Consider the following 16,959-nt stretch of genomic DNA (forward strand, 5'->3'; position numbering starts at 1 on the left):
TGCCCTTGTTAGTGTCTGAATATGTGTCGAACACAAGACCCGGTCATATGTATTTTACGGAAAGTGAAGAATGTAATAAATTAACTTGCGATAATCTAAAAGAACTTTGCTGATAATGTCGCTAGTTGCATGTGATTTTCTTAATTCAAATCTCTCCCGGAAAATTATGGTTATGAGATTTGATGAATGCTAACCTTTAACCAGTATATGCAAGATACCTGCAAAACAGTCTCCAGTGCTTCATTTTTGTTTAACAAAATGATAAGTTCTCTTCTTATTTGCAATATTTAACACAATTTTAAAAGCCATTAGGTACTGAACAATGCAAAACTTACTCATAAATGTCAACTGTATTTTTTCTCTGTTTTGGTTTTACAAATATGAAATTCCTGGATCCTTTGCTAATGTTTTGAGTGCTAACAATGCAGATGCTATACCTTCAAATAAAGCCATGCTCTTGCAAATTTATGTTGCTATGAAGGCCATGCCTTGGTACTGTGCTCTTCCAACTCTTTCCGAATACATGGTTGAAAATGGCTGGACAAAATGTTATGCTAGAATAAGTGATGCCGGTTGGTTTATGTATGCGGCATATTTATTTATATATCTTTTCTTTGTCGAGTTTGGCATTTACTGAATGCATAGGGAGTTACATGACATAAAACCTCTATACAAGTATCTTCATGCAACTCATCACATCTACAACAAACAGAATACACTTTCTCCATTTGCTGGTAAGTTCTTATCTATTCACTCTAATTTCAATGATTTATAATTTCTTCCACTGCCCAAAGTTTTGGACCATATTGAAATAGTTTCTGTTTTTATTTCTTGTTATCCTACTTTGACAACATGCGGGATTTTATGGTTGTTTTATATGGCAAATTAATACCTTTCGGTAAATGGATATGACCATGCTAGAAAGCTTGAGTTTAAGAGGATCCAGAGAATCTGCCAGCTTTAGGCAGTTGGTATTTTTGGGGATCTCATCCTCCGTTATGAAGTGGCCCTAGTGGATTCTGGGTGTTATTTGCAAAAATGGCCTTTAATTTGATGTAAGCTTAACCGTTATCTTTCTCGTCTTGCGTATGAGATTCTTAATTTGCTTGGCTCTGGATTTCTCTGGTTGAAACTAATGCTGGCACCTAGCTCCCAGCTTGAGCAGCTGAAGTAGGTTCCCAACTTGCGCATGAGATGGTTCATATCTTGAGTTTCTAGGACAAGTGAGAAGTTCTCAAAGGATATCTAACCACTAGTCCGGACTAATAACTAATCTTGCAGTACTTTGGACTGCCTACATCTTTGAGATATTAATCATTCAAGCATTTCATCTGTTAGGAAGGGAATCAGATTGGATCTGTCAATTTCCTTCACTATGAGCTTTGCCTATCAAAGGTTTTAAGCATTCTTTGTTTTTAGCTGTATTGCCTGCGTTTAGTGATGCTATTACATTAAGCTGTGTGCTAATGAATAGCTTTCCGGAGAATGTGTGAACTAGTCTTGATGCAGATTTTACTTGGTTGCATAGGATATATGTGGAGTAGTTCTTCATGGATGCCATCTCATAGAGCTTTTTCCTGATCCTGTTCTCTTAGCTTTTTCTTTCTGATGTACCTAGGCCGTTGGCCTTTCACCCTTTTGAATCCATCATAAAAAAATTAAGAAAATTCTATGCAAATTAAGTGCTCCATTGCTTTTAATCCACATCTCAAACTATCTATCTATGGAGTTTGGAAAATATTATATGTTGATTCAGAATATGGACCAAAAATGCATTGTTCACCGAATACAATCTGAATTGGCAGTAACAGTACAGATCTGCTAATTACAAGTGATTCTATTTTAAGTAGGAGTGATAAATATTTCATATTTTCCTTTATATCTGTCGTGTATATAATTTTAGAGAATATTTCCCATATGTATAGTTTGTATAATATATTTAAGTTATGTTCATGAATAAATTAGTATATAGTGGTTTTTTATGTCATGATATACTTCCATGTAGGTGAGGGTAGATAATGCCTATTTTGCTCCATCTCTTCATTTTTCTTTATGTACCAAAATCGTACACTCATGTTCGGCTCTTATCCCTCTAAGGATCCTTCAAATACATGGAAAAATTAGAAAAATAAATAAATATACTTGTCTAAGACAAATACACATACTGTATACGACATTCATACTTGGGACTAGTAACATAGGATTAGGAGATCCCCGTTCCTTCTCCACTTCATTCCCATCCCTAATTGCAGCATCTTTCTTGGTACTTCCCTTTCTTGTTAGTTGCATTGATGGCTACCTAGTTTCTTTCATTGAAGCTATTTAGTGTGGCAAACTTAAAATTTGTTCCAAATAGAAGATTTCTCTGTGTTGACAAATAGAAGGCACTTTGGCTAAGCAAATATATGATCTCGATATACCAAAATCTGTTGAAAACTACGCTGTTTGAACTCCTCATTTTTCTTAAATTATCTGTCTGAAACACGGGTATAGGAATATCATCGCCAAAGATCTTCTAAATACATGAAAAAACTTTGAAATTTGACCATGCCTGTATTAGACATATGCCCGTCACACTCGAGTTTGAATAGCATTGGCTGAAAATTTTTATATGGATATTTTACCCTACTAAATGAAACATTGCTCAATGTCTTATTTTCAGGTTTGGCTTTTCACCCTCTGGATGGAATACTGCAGGCAGTCCCTCATGTCATAGCACTGTTAATCATCCCGACTCATTTTAGAACTCACATCGGACTCATATTCCTCGACGGCATCTGGACGACAAACATTCACGATTGCATCCACGGAAACCTTTGGCCTATCCTGGGTGCTGGCTACCACACCATTCACCACACTACGTATCGCCATAATTATGGCCATTACACCATATGGATGGATTGGATGTTTGGAACCCTACGTGACCCTGTTAATGATGAAGGCAAGAAGGTGATGTAACTGTGTCTGCTTGTCTCGACATTTCGTAGTATCAATGTCAGACACTTGTGAATTGTGAATTTGTGATCAACTTATATCTGCTCTCGCACTCTCTGTATCAATATAAATTTTAAAATTCAAACACACTTTCGTAACATTCAAGAATAACAACAATCCTTTTAACTATTAAAGTTACTTGAACGAAAAATTACATTAACACGATAACATGTATCATATGATTGTTAATGACAGTGTATCCTAAATACACCGGCATCTAAATATTGTATGCCTTATCAAGATCTTAACAAGATATTTTCAGAAAACCTGAACTGTCACCCAATTGGACCTATAGATACAAGTGTGTGTATATTTAAAAAAATAAAAAGTATTTTAGAAAAAAGAAAAATTAAGAAATACTTTTGAAAATTGGTTTTTTTTCTTAAAATAATCTGATGCTAGAAAAACCGAACCAAAGCAGCGAGCTGCCCAGTGCTGCTAACTTGTTCTTCAATCACTATCCACCACTCATGTTGGCCACCGTCTTAAATTCTCCCATTCCTTCCCCTTCTTCCTTCAGCTCAAACCAAAACCCTTCCAAAACCCAGAAAGGAAATCACTCTTTCAACAAAATGTCCAAATTCTCAGTCTCCAAAAACCACAATAATGATGGCCTTATTAAGAGGCCTACAGCTCCTTGGATGAAGGGTCCTCTCCTTCTTCAACCCGATGAAGTGTTAAATGATTCAAAACCCACCACTAGAAGGACCTCAAACCGCAATTCCGAGGCACCTGAGAAAGCTTTATTCGGTAAGGAAAGTGGGATGAGAGGGAAGAAAGTGATTAAAAAGATCATTAGAAACGTGGAAAAGCTACGAGGAATTGAAGTTTTGGAGGAATCCCAGATTGGGGAATCCGAAGAATTTGAGATTGGGGGAGAATCAGAGATAAGTACTTGGGGGAGAAATTTGTATGGAGAAGACAGAGAAAAAGAGTCTAAGCCAATTGGCATATTTATGAAAGGAGATGAGAATAGCCAACCAGTGATTGGATCGTTGTATGAGAGGGAAACTGATAGATTATTGGATGGTTTAGGACCTCGCTTTATTGACTGGTGGATGCGAAAGCCATTACCGGTTGACGCTGACTTGCTTCCAGAAGTGTTTCCCGGATTTAGGCCTCCAGCAAGGCTTTATCCTCCAAACACTAGACCCAAATTGACAGATGAAGAGTTGACATATTTGAGGAAGCTTTCTCACCCTTGACCTTTCCATTTTGCTCTTGGTACAACCTTATCTCTTGCAAACTTATTGGCTGAACTCACACATGCATTTGTCTGGGCATTCCTGCTGTGTTCTAGACATATATATAACATATATACATATAGTTTCCTTACCCATTTTAAGTAATTACCACGGGGAAATAGTCTGGAGAAATATGTTCTTGTTAGTAGAAATTATTTTGAGGTGAAATCTGCATTAGACTTGAGTATTAACTCAAGGACTTTGATGGTTTAAATCTTGTATAACAAAAGGTGCACTGGGCTGTGCTCCGTGCCTGTGTTTCACCAGTGTATGCAATTTTCAGAATTTTTCATTATGGTTTCTTCTTCTTGCCACAGGGAGGAATAGGAACCTTCAAGGTTTGGCTAATGCTATCTTGAAATTATGGGAAAAATGTCTCATAGCAAAGATTGCAATAAAGTGGGGGATTCAGAATACTGACAGTGAGCAAATGGCTAATGAGCTCAAGGTAAGCTTGTAATTCTTTTGATCTATTTTTATGATCGTGATGCACTGAAGCTTGCTCTGTTTATAATCACGAGCAGATTTTTTTTTTCTTTCTTTTTCAACAAGCTTCGCATGTATCATGCATTCATGCTTGCATAAGTGTCTGAATTAAGGGAATGGACAGTACAAATGGACCACTTTGTTAGCCCAACATCAAACACTTGATCTAAGCAGAAAAGCTTCTGTTCAGTTTCATTTACGAGTTCTTGAAATAAGAGGCCTTGATGACATTGCTATAATGACTTAATTACAAAAAACCTTGTGTAGGTAAATTTAGGAATTCAATTTTAACTAAGGCTTCTAAAGGATCACTGGGTAGCCTACCAAACCTGGAATCAAGTATATGCTTTCCTTCATGACATGCATGTTCATTTATGATTATGAACAACTAAATACCTAAAATTTACTATGACTAAAAGTTCAACTCTGCAGAATCTCACTGGAGGAGTTTTGTTACTTCGGAATAAGTTCCTTATAATATTATACAGGGGGAAGGACTTCCTTCCTCAAGGCGTTGCTAATTTGGTAACGGAGAGAGAAATGGCACTCAGAAGATGCCACCTTATTGAAGAAGGTGTTCGAATCAAAGTAGCCGAAACCTTTCAGGTAGCTAACGAACCTTTGGCAAAGACTAGCACTGTAGGAACTTTATCAGAATTTCTGGATTTCGTGGCCAAATATAGAGAACTGGAAAAAGAAAATAATGAACTTGATATTCAAATTGAAGCTCAAAAGGAACACAAAGAAAGGGAAATGCGAAACCAAGAACGCAAGCTGTCAATTGTAAGTTCCCTCTCTAATTTCGTGTCTGTTTGTGGCTTTTTCCTCCTTGAGCTTTGAAGCTCCTATTTAGTTTTCATCTTTCAAATGTAATTCTTTCTGGCTTATCATCATATCATGTCATTTGGACTGAAGTTTGTTGACATAATCTTAATTCTTTTCTTGTAGTCAGTTAAAAAACTAGCAAAGTTTAATTCTTTATGGCAACCTGTTGAGCAGGACGTAGATCTTGAAACCATTACTGTAGAGGAGAGAGAATGCTTGCGGAAGATGGGACTGAAGCTAACTAGTTGCTTAGTGCTTGGTGAGTGAAAGATGGCTGTCCTAGTTGCCAATTGATTCTTCTTTTTTCTTTCAGATGTATTGGTTTGAAAATATTAGCCAGATTTATGTTGATTTTCCTTCAGCATCCTTGCCCAGATCTAAACATCCTTGTTTTGTTTTTGTTTAAATTTGGTTCAGGTAGGCGTGGGATCTTTGATGGTGTCATTGAAGGAGTACATCAACATTGGAAGCACAGAGAAGTTGTCAAGGTTATTACAATGCAGAGAGCGTTCGTACGAGTTATCTATACTGCAAAATTGCTTATAGCAGAGAGTGGGGGAATTCTGGTTTCAGTGGAGAAGCTAAAAGAAGGTCACGCCATAATCATCTACCGAGGGAAAAATTATCGACGCCCTTCAAAGCTAATGACTGACAATCTTTTAACTAAGAGAGAAGCATTACAAATGTCTTTTGAATTGCAGAGAATCGGAGTAAGCTCTTTGATTTTTTTCTCACAAATCTCAACTTTACTGATTATAGAAAATTTTATTTCTGTTTTGTATTTCCAGGCTTAACCATGATTTCTTTTCTGTTTTCTTGGTTATCAGTCCTTGAAGTTTTTTGCATATCAACGACAACAGGCAATCTTAGATTTGAAACTCAAACTGGTAAGAAAATAATTAATGTTTTTTCATTTTTTATTTTTTTTCAGTACTAAGGAGGCAACAGCCTGGGGATAGGGGAAGGGTTAGAAATTTTTGGATTTGAACCCCAAACCTGTTGGATACCACCTCTTAAGTATGACTACATGAATCAAGCTAGCTAAAATTTGCTTTCAAAATAATTTTTACTCTCACCACGGTGTTTTCTGAAAATAGCATGTGATACTTTCTAAAATCCGTTAGAGCAAAGCTTACACGTGTTTTCTTATTTGATTGTTAAACTGATTTACTGAAACTTTAGGCCGAACTGAAGGAAAGAAGAGCTGGTAATCCGCAAGGGTGACAAGCCACCAACGTATGTTCTATGGATCGTGATATCCCCTGTAAGTTTCCTCTTTAAACTATCATCATATTATTTGACAGTGGCTCATGGTATCTTGCGAACTGAAATTTGTCAAATCATGTAACTTTCTATTGCTAGGGTTTTGATTCAAGTTCTTTGAACTCAATCACACATGCCCTTAGCATATCCTCCAATACCTAAATAGTTCGTTCTGACTGCCTATCTGCCTATGGATGAAAGGTTGTGCTGAAATTCAATCGAGTACCCAAAGCCGTGTGCTAAGAATTCTAGAATCTTGAAGTAAACCTTGGGTCTTATTCATACACTATCGATATAGGCACTCCATGTAGCCGAACTATCTATTTTATATACAATTCTGCATATTTATCGATCGAGTAATCTACCCGAACTGGAATAAAGTGAGTTGTCTTGGTCAATCTGTCTACAATTACCAATATTGAGTCCTTTTTACCGGGTGACAAATGTAGCCCCGAAACAAAATCCATTGTAACTCGTTCCCACTTCCACTTGGGAATGAATATCGGTTGTAGCAATCCGGAAGGTACTTGATGTTCAAATTTCACTTGTTGACATGTCAGGCTTTTTGTAACAAACTCCGATACATCTATTTTCATATCAGGCCACCAATAACGACTTTTTATATCTTGATACATCTTATTCCTGCCTGGGTGCATCGTCAAAGGACTATAATGTGCCTCGGAGAGAATATCTTTCTTCAGTTCATCATTATCGGGAATGCAAAGTTTTCCACGATAATATAAACATCCATCAGTCCTTATTTCGAAGCGTTTAGCCTCACATTTTTCTACTTGCGCAATTATTGCCAAGCATTTTACATATTGTCCTTGTAGCTCTTTTATCCGATCCAAGAGCATCGGCTTTAACTTAAGCTCAGCAATTAAGGCACCATCTTCCTTTAAAGACATATGAACATCCAAAGCCTGTAAAGCTGCAAAATTCTTTCGGCTAAGTGCATCCACTATTACATTAGTCTTCCCGGGATGATAATCGATGATCACATCATAATCTTTTAAAAGCTCGATCCATCTTCTCTGCCTAAAGTTTAGTTCTTTTTGAGTCAGCAAATACGTTAGACTCTTGTGATCTATAAAATTATGGCAATGCTCACCATATAAATAATGACGCCAAATTTTCAAAACAAACACGACCGCTGCCAATTCCAAGTCATATGTCGGGTAATTTCTCTTGTGATTCTTCAACTGTCTTGAGGCATAAACCATAACTTTTCCATCTTGCATAAGCACACATCCCAACCCATTATGAGATGCATCACTAAAGACTACATAGTTTTTACCCGACTTAGGTTGTACAAACATTGGTGTCTCTATTACAATTCTTATTAGCATTTCAAAACTTTCTTAACATTTCTCCAACCAAACAAAATGCACATCTTTCCGTAACAACTTAGTCAGCGGCGAAGCTAACATTGAGAAGTTCTTCACAAACCGTCTATAATAATCAGCAAGCCCCAAGAAACTTCGAACTTTAGGAACATTCTTTGGGGGTTGCCAATCCACTATAGCTTGAATCTTTTTGGGATCTACTCTTATACCTTCTGTGGACACTATATAATTAAGGAAAGCAATCTCAGCTAGCCAAAATTCACACTTGGATAATTTGGCATACAGCTTCTCTCGAAGTGTTTGAAGAACAACACGAAAATGAACATCATGCTCCTCTCTTGACTTGGATTACACCAAAATATCATTGATAAATACCACCACTAATTGATCCAAGTAAGGTTGGAATACTCGGTTCATCAAGTCCATAAATGTTGCAGGAGCATTACTCAAACTGAATGGCATTACCACAAATTTGTAATGTCCATACCGAGTCTGAAAAGCTATTTTTGAAATATCATCCTCTTTAATCTTTAATTGGTGGTATCCTGACCTCAGGTCTATCTTAGGGAACACTTATGTGCCTTTCAATTGATCGAATAGATCATCAATCCTCGGAATAGGATACTTATTCTTTATCGTTACTTTATTTAACTGACGGTAGTCAATGCATAATCGTAAAAACTCGTCTTTCTTTTTCACAAAAAGCACATGTGCTCCCCAAGGAGAAACACTGGGTTTGATAAATCCCTTATCGAGTTGCTCTTGTAATTGGGCTTTTATTTCTCTTAACTCCATTAGAGCTATTCGATATGGAGCTATTCGATATGGAGATATAGAAATAGGTTCAGTACCCGGGTAAACCTCAATCTGGAATTCCAACTCACGATCTAGAGGTAATCCCTGTAACTCTTTCAGAAAAACATCCAGAAACTCCCTAACTGTTGGAATATCAACTAGTATCACTTCTGAAATTCGAGTGTCTACCATGTTGGCTAGAAAAACTATACATCCTTCCGACATTATTTTCCTTACAGTTATTGCTGATATCATATTGGATGGTGATTTCATTTTTTCGTCGATCACTACGAGTTTTGAGCTTTTGGCATCCTTAAAAAATAATCGCTTATTATGACAATCAACCCATCAATGATGTGGAGATAACCAAGTCATGCCCAAAATGATTTCAAACTCATCGAAGGGCAACTCCATCAAGTTTTTCAGGAACACAACCCCTTGAATCTTTATCGGACATTTTCTACATACCCGCGTTACTCTTGCACTATGACTCATAGAGTTTACCACTATCATCTCACTAAAAATTAGTTCTAAAGGAATTCTTCTAGCTCTAACCAACTTTGTACTAATATAAGAGTATGTAGACCCAGGGTCAACCAAAACAAATACAAGTTCATGAAAAAAAAATGGTATGTACCTGTTAGGATCTCAGGGTCATCACGATCCTCATTGGTGTTAATATTGTAAATTCTGCTACTCCCTGAGTCTCTTGTCGCATAAATTACTCAGATTGTCCTTTGGATCTACCCCTTCATCTACTTTTATTTGAAGTTACCACCGATCTCTCAGATTGCACTGAATTATCATCGGATTTCTTAGGACATTTCGGGCATGGTGAACAGTTTCACCACACTAGAAACAAGCTCCACTGAGAAATCTACACACTTCACGATGAAATTTTCCATATGTCTGACATGGATTAGTTCTCTCTCCAAATGCTCTACCCAAGCTAACAATAAAAGACTATGATTGTTTAATTTTCTGTGAAGGTACAGTTGAACCATCTCAATCAATATTTCGGGAACTCAAGCCCTTACTTCTCTTAGAATGATGAAAGTTGAAGATGTTCTAACTCTTTTTCCCGTCTGCATACTCTGTTTCGATGCTAGAGTCTCCTCTTGAGCTCTTTCAATAGCCTTAGCTCGGTTTATAACTTCTCAGGCTAGGCAAGTTTAAAGCCAACATCATCTCTTTCAACTTTGGCCTCAAACCCTCAATGAACCAATCACATAGAGTTTTGTCATTGGGAACTAACTCAATAGTAAAACGACTCAGCTTGTTGTACTTAGCCTCGTACTCATGCACTGCTCAATCACCTTGTTTCAAATTAAGGAACTTCAGCAACATCGCCTGCCTAAACTGCTCACCAATATACTTGTTCTTAAATTCCTCCTGAAAGAACTGCCATGTCACTTGCTCTAGTAGTGCATACATTGTAGTATTTTACCACTACACTCAAGCTGATCCTCGAAGTAAAGATACAACTCCACCCAACTTTTCATTTAGCCATAAATTAGCCTCCATAGGACCTTCATCCTCTTCTCCCCGAAACTCAGGAGCTCCCAAACTTTTCAGCTCTTTTGGGATCAACATGTGTGGCGCTGGAGGAGAAGTGGGAGGTGAAGGAGTTGGAACCGAGTCAAAATGGCATCGAGAGCTTGCATAAAAGCTCTAAACTCTGGTACGGGCAAACCTTGCTATGTCGATGTGCTAGCGTTCTCGGATGGGATCAGATGCTCACTATTAGCCTCATAGCTTTCGCTACTCAATTCTTCTCTAATTTCTTGTTCAGCTGCTCTTCACAAGTTCAAAGATTCCGACATCTATTAGGATATACATAATAATAACACTCAAGTTAGTAAGGAGTGACATCAATCATATTTTAATGACACCCTATCAGTAACCTTGACAATCTTAGTGGTATGTAAACCCTTTTTAAAGTCAAATAAACCCAGTTTCGACAGAGAATCGACTAAACATATAGCTCTGATACCAATAAATGTAACACTCATTTCTTGGATATGTTTCCGTACACAAGTCACAGATGTTACATAACTTTTAAAAACATTTCCTTATTTGTAAACTCATAAAATTTTTGTTTAAAAAAAACAAAACCTTTTTTTTAATATCATAATAATAAAATGTTCGTTGTAACATATTAAAAAATTATAAGTTTAATACATTCCAAAGCATTTTCTTAAGTCCAAATACATGTCAGCTAATTATCAAAATAGACATAAATGTCCTACAATTATTGATGAGGCAACCTTTGATTGATAATGCTCATTGCACTCCTTACTCTGCTAGTCTTTGCTATTTCTACATGTGAAATCAACACATGCTAAGTATTTACTTAGTAAGGCATAATAATACAAAATAAATTATACTTAAATATAAGCATATCATAAATTATCAAAATACGAATGAACATCATATAATTCATATCAATACATCAAATTGGCTTGGCGAACCAATCTTCATTCAATTAGCATGATAACTATCTTTAGTACGCCCAACATACCTATCTATCTTTATTTTTCCAATTATCCTTTATTTTTCCCAATGTATGTCAAATGAGAATACAAGGTACATGCATTGCACTGAAGTGTCAAAATGGAAATTCACAAACTTATTATGAATTCCATGGATTACACACATAATGCCGAAATGGTTATTCATAAACACATTATGAATATCATAGGTTGCACATTTAGTGCCAAAAATGCACCGTTATGCATTAAACAAAATCGATTTATAACTTATATATGTAATTGTATATCGAAATGGTAATGCATAAACTTATTATGAATACCATGATTGCACATATAGTGCCAAAAGTACACATATTACTGATACGAAAATGCATTGTTATGCATTAAACAAAATCGATCGATACCATCGTACACGAAGTATGTCGAAATGCGCCTATGACTCTCAATGCACCTATGACTCTCAATGCACATACAATGGGTTTTTAAGTCAGTTTCACAGATTTAAACATTTATTTATGCAATATCGATAACCATTGAACAACTTCAACGTTCATCTATTCCTTTTAGAGCAATTCATACTCTAAAATTTATTCATAATATCATTTCCATAAACATTATGAAAACATAACAAAGTACTGTAAAACATTCTTTATCAAAACATTTGACGTCGACTCATTGCAAGTCTCCCTCATTTCATAGAAGTACAATAAATGCACTCACCTGATATGCCTCACTAGTATGCTATAATGATGTCCGACTATTCGGTAACTTTATCCTTGTCCTTTTTCTTGCTTGACTCTGTAGCTTGGTTACGATCTATACAAGCATCCATTAATTACACATACCATACAAATGTTAGTATATTTTCTAACATTTATACTTTTAATAATATTCAATAGTACTATTATTTTCGATTTCTATTAAAATTCATCCTATCTTAAAATTCCAGGCTCAATAGTATCGGTACCCCTACTATGGTATTGATACTTCTATACTATGGTACAGATACTCCCTGAAATATCGATACCATTTTTGCATTCTGTAATCCATAGTATCGATACCTTCTTCTTAGTATCGATACCTATAGCAGTATCAATACTAATTGCATCAATATCGATATTGTTCATCATATTTCCTCAAATTTAAACCTATAGTATCGGTACTGTTCTTCGAGTACCGATACCCTTACCTAGATTTTCCATTTTTTATTTCAATTTTTATCCAAATTTTGTTTCATTCTCTTACTTTTACCTCCAACAATACCATTAAACTCATCCTTACTAAACCCAACTAACTTTCCTTCATTAATCTTCCTATAGAATCTAAAATCTTCAAAGAACACTCCAACCCAAGAATCACGCTTCTTTTTTCATACATGTTTTTAATCACAACCAAGGCTTCTAATCTCTCATTTACTTATTTGAAAAATCAAATTTACTTGTAAACTTCAATAAAAACTCAGATTTCATCATATTACTCAAAAACCTATTTTCTTAAATCTCAAATAATTCACTAATCACTTAGTTTTAATCATCATTGAACTTTCCTTAAGCCTTTATATCACTTAAAGTTTCAAAACCCGCCCATAAATTAAAGGAAAACCCAACTTGAAGAAATCTTACCTTTGGCTATGGGGAGAACGGGGACAACAGGAAGAAGGAGAAGAGAACCAAGTTTGCCTTTTTACCATTTTCCCCTTTCCAACCTTATTAAATATCCCCAGAAAATGAATATTAAATTCATTCCTTAAAAAAGACTAAATTGTCATTCCATTATTCCATTCTTACTAATTAGTCTTAAACACAATTTTCCCAATTCATTTATTGTATTTTACCATTTATTCAATTTAATCCTCCAAATTTTAAATCCTTTCATTATGGTCACCAACCCGACGTTTGGGGTATTACACTCATTGCATCCCCGTATAGCATTATCTAGCTCGATGATCTTGATCTTCAAGGCCTCATTTTCACCTTGAACCATTTTTTAGGTGATGCATGAACCAATTCTACTCGCTCTAACAATGTTACCCTTTTACCTCAAAGCTTTATATTCTTTTCGGATACTTAAACCATTGTTATTATATTGATCTTAAAGGGCTCCTTCTAAATTGAAATTTTTTACTTCAAGATGCTCTATTTGTGCTCGCCTTTGACCCATTTCATGACTAATCTCATCACATTTCTTAATCAGCTCATTGATTTGCAAAATGACTCTTTTTCTCTTCTAAACCTTTTCTAGCATGCTTTTCAACCCTAAATAACTTTATCTTCATATTTTGGCGGTGTGGTAGAGATCTCGGGCCTCACATTCTTATGTAAATCTCTATAATTCATATCTACGGCTTTGAAGTTGTCTAGAATCTTTTGTTTTTCTTTTGTTATATGATTTATGACCCCCCTCTTATTTCTCCCCCTCTAAATCCATCATAAATCTTTCATCTATGAATTTATTACCCGCCTCTTGTTTCTCTATCGACATTCATATGTCTTATCTCCACTCTTACTAACTCAACCTCAATTCAAACCCTTTTCAATCGTTCAACCATATGCAGATGATCTTCCAAACTTGGTTTAGAAACATTTTCGTTTACTCGGCTACTTCTACATGCGTCATACTCTAGCGAAAATGCTGGTTTGATCAGCTTAAAATTGAGGCAGTGAGGAACCTTTCAAGCGTTGTATATCTTAGAGATCTCCTCCCTATAATTCGTTTTTGAGAAAGCAAAGTCAGATTTGTCCAATCAACGGGTGACTGGAATGAACAACGAGTGATGAACTACCTTAGAGCCAACAGATGCGTGTAACCAATCTCACCCCATAGCCCATGCAATATAACATAGTCCTCATTTCAACATTTATATATACGTCATCCTTAGGTAACCAATACGATCTCCAAATCACTTTGGTATCCTTTAGACTTCTCAAAGTGCCAATCCAATATTTCTTCTTCTGATGGTCGGGAATCTTACAATGCTTGAGAAAATCTCCTATATGAGAGAAATCTTCCTTGATATCTTCGAGCCCATCTTTTCCCTACTATCCAAGAAATCCTAAACCATCAAACTACCAGTAGTGACACACATCTAGTGAATCGACCTCCACTAGATCGTTTGCACTCATTTAGGAACATAAACGTCTATGTCAAAATAGCTGAAGCATGATTTATTTTTTCTCTGAAACCTCAAAGAGATCTATCACTGCTATATCAATATGGCCCAAGTCTTTAGGGAAGAAAATCATCTCATATACTGCTAAAGTAAATAAGTCCCTTTTTCTCTTCAATGGTGCTTGTTCACGGATCACGCCTTTTAGATTTACCCAAGAAATCCCATCACCTTGAGTATTCTTGACTATTCATTCCTTAGGTTTTCCTGTGAGTAACACAATTTTTTTCATGAAGCCCTTCGACTGATACGTCTTCATAAGTTCAACAGGACGGTGTATTCTTAAATAGTCAGAGTCAACTCAATTATATCTCCATACGCTACCATGAACAATCCTTTTTCACTTTCATCCCATCCTTCCTAGATTTGTAGAAACTCTTACTAGTATTTTTCCTAACAGTTAACGATACTTTCTTAAGCAAGTTGGAACTGTCACCAGCAATGAGACTATCTCCTAATCGAAAGGGGTAAGCTTATTAAATTTTCTATATGAAGTTTAATTCTAAAGAGGTTCCCAAACTATCCTTACAACATGCTATAGTTAATAAGGACTTCGATTCTAACTCATTACAAACTTTGAGAATCAAATTCAGTCTAGGGGACCACATCATTAATTATATGTCACAGAAGACTGTATTCTGACAGACATAAAAAATACTTTCCAGAGGTACTTTGGCAGACCTATACGAGAAAAACCAATATTCCTCAATGGTGTGGTGTTTTCCCCTACTTATGTGAAACATGATAAAACTTGGCCATAGAGTTATGATATACAACAATTCTAAATATATCCAATCAATATAAATCATTAACAAGAGAGAATATCATTTTTTTAAATTTTAAAAGAGCATAATGAATCATAAATTAAATAAATTTAAACTCAAAAGTTTGAATTTAAAAATTTAGGGTAATCGACTCGTGGCTCGATTATATATTTGTTTAAAAAACAAAAGTCCAAAACAGAGTTGACAAGTTGTCACAACCAATCCTTCGAGGGAAAAGCCGACTAGTTACGATGATGGGGTTTTTTAAAAACATTTTTAATGAAAAGATTGGAGTCGCCACCAATAATTTTTAAGGTGTGATTGGAACACATAAAATTGGGTAATTTTAATAAAACATTTTATTTTATAAAAAAAATACCAAGTTTTAGTATGCAAAATCATAAATCAAGTTCGGGAGTCAGCTACACGTGAGAAAGGATTAGCACCCCACAAGGCACAAAAATTTGTACCTAGTCGATTAACCTATATTTTAAGATTGAAAACTTTGAGCTCATAACTTTATTTAATTTAAAATCTATTATTTATGCAAATTTGGAAAAAGGTTGTTAATTTACCAAGACCAATAACGATCACCCCCGAGCACTAGCGGATGCTTTGTTATTGATATTCATAAACAAACATTGCCTTGAGGATTAAAGAAATCATGATGTTGGGTTACGAAAAGGATGTTGATTTACTTCGGTAATCAACAATGGTCACCCCCGAGCATTTTTGTAGAAGATACACTGTTAACTTCTTAATAAATTAACATTGTCTTATTTTCAGAATTGAAATGCAATCAAACAATTCATCATTGAACCTAATTATACTAAATGGGTTAATTAAGGCTTTCCTCTAACTTAAAGTGTCAAATTATTGAATTTGGAAGATCTAGAGGACTAAACATTAAAAATATAGGCTCTAATATTAGTCCTAATTGATTTTAATCAATTATTGCATTAGATAATCGAAATATACCCTTGGGTGTCAAAGTTATGACCAAATCAAATACCCACCTAAATTAAGAGAATAAATGTGAAGTTAATCCTAAAATGGAGACTCTAATTAATTTTAACCAGTTATTAAATCAAATAGTTGAAATGGACTCTCACGTATTAAGGCGAGGGCCAAATCAAATATTCCCTAAATTAAGGGACTAAAGTGAAATTAAGCCTAAAATAAAGGTTCTAATATTAATCATAATGATTTTAATCAATTATTTAATTTAATAATCGAAATGGACCCATGGAATATTAAGGCGAGCGCCAAATCGAATATTCACCTAAATAAAAAATTCAAGGACCAAATCCTCAAAAGACCTAAGTTTAAGGACTAAATCTAAAATCTAAATATTCATTAGTGACTAAATTAAATATTTACAAAATAAAACATAAATTAAGGTAATTGCATAAAAATAAAATACTTTAAAGGACTAAAACAAGAATTAATGAAACGAATTTAATAAAGAACTATCAGTAAATAATTTACAAGTTATAAGATTGATATATTAGTGATTAATATTTGAATTTATTAATGAAATTGATTTAATGAATAAAATGTAATAAAAATGAAATACATGTACCA

At 35.1% G+C, this 16,959-nt stretch overlaps 2 pseudogenes; both read left to right on the top strand.

Moving 5' to 3' along the window:
• The first annotated feature begins 407 nt into the window (after positions 1–407).
• LOC120177027 lies at positions 408–2,978 on the top strand (annotated as a pseudogene).
• A 411-nt stretch (positions 2,979–3,389) lies between these two features.
• On the top strand, positions 3,390–6,921 carry LOC120177061 (annotated as a pseudogene).
• Positions 6,922–16,959: the final 10,038 nt, after the last annotated feature.

This window comes from Hibiscus syriacus, unplaced genomic scaffold, assembly GCF_006381635.1.
Source record: "Hibiscus syriacus cultivar Baekdansim isolate YM2019G1 unplaced genomic scaffold, ASM638163v2 tig00112281_pilon, whole genome shotgun sequence".
Lineage (NCBI taxonomy): Eukaryota > Viridiplantae > Streptophyta > Magnoliopsida > Malvales > Malvaceae > Hibiscus > Hibiscus syriacus.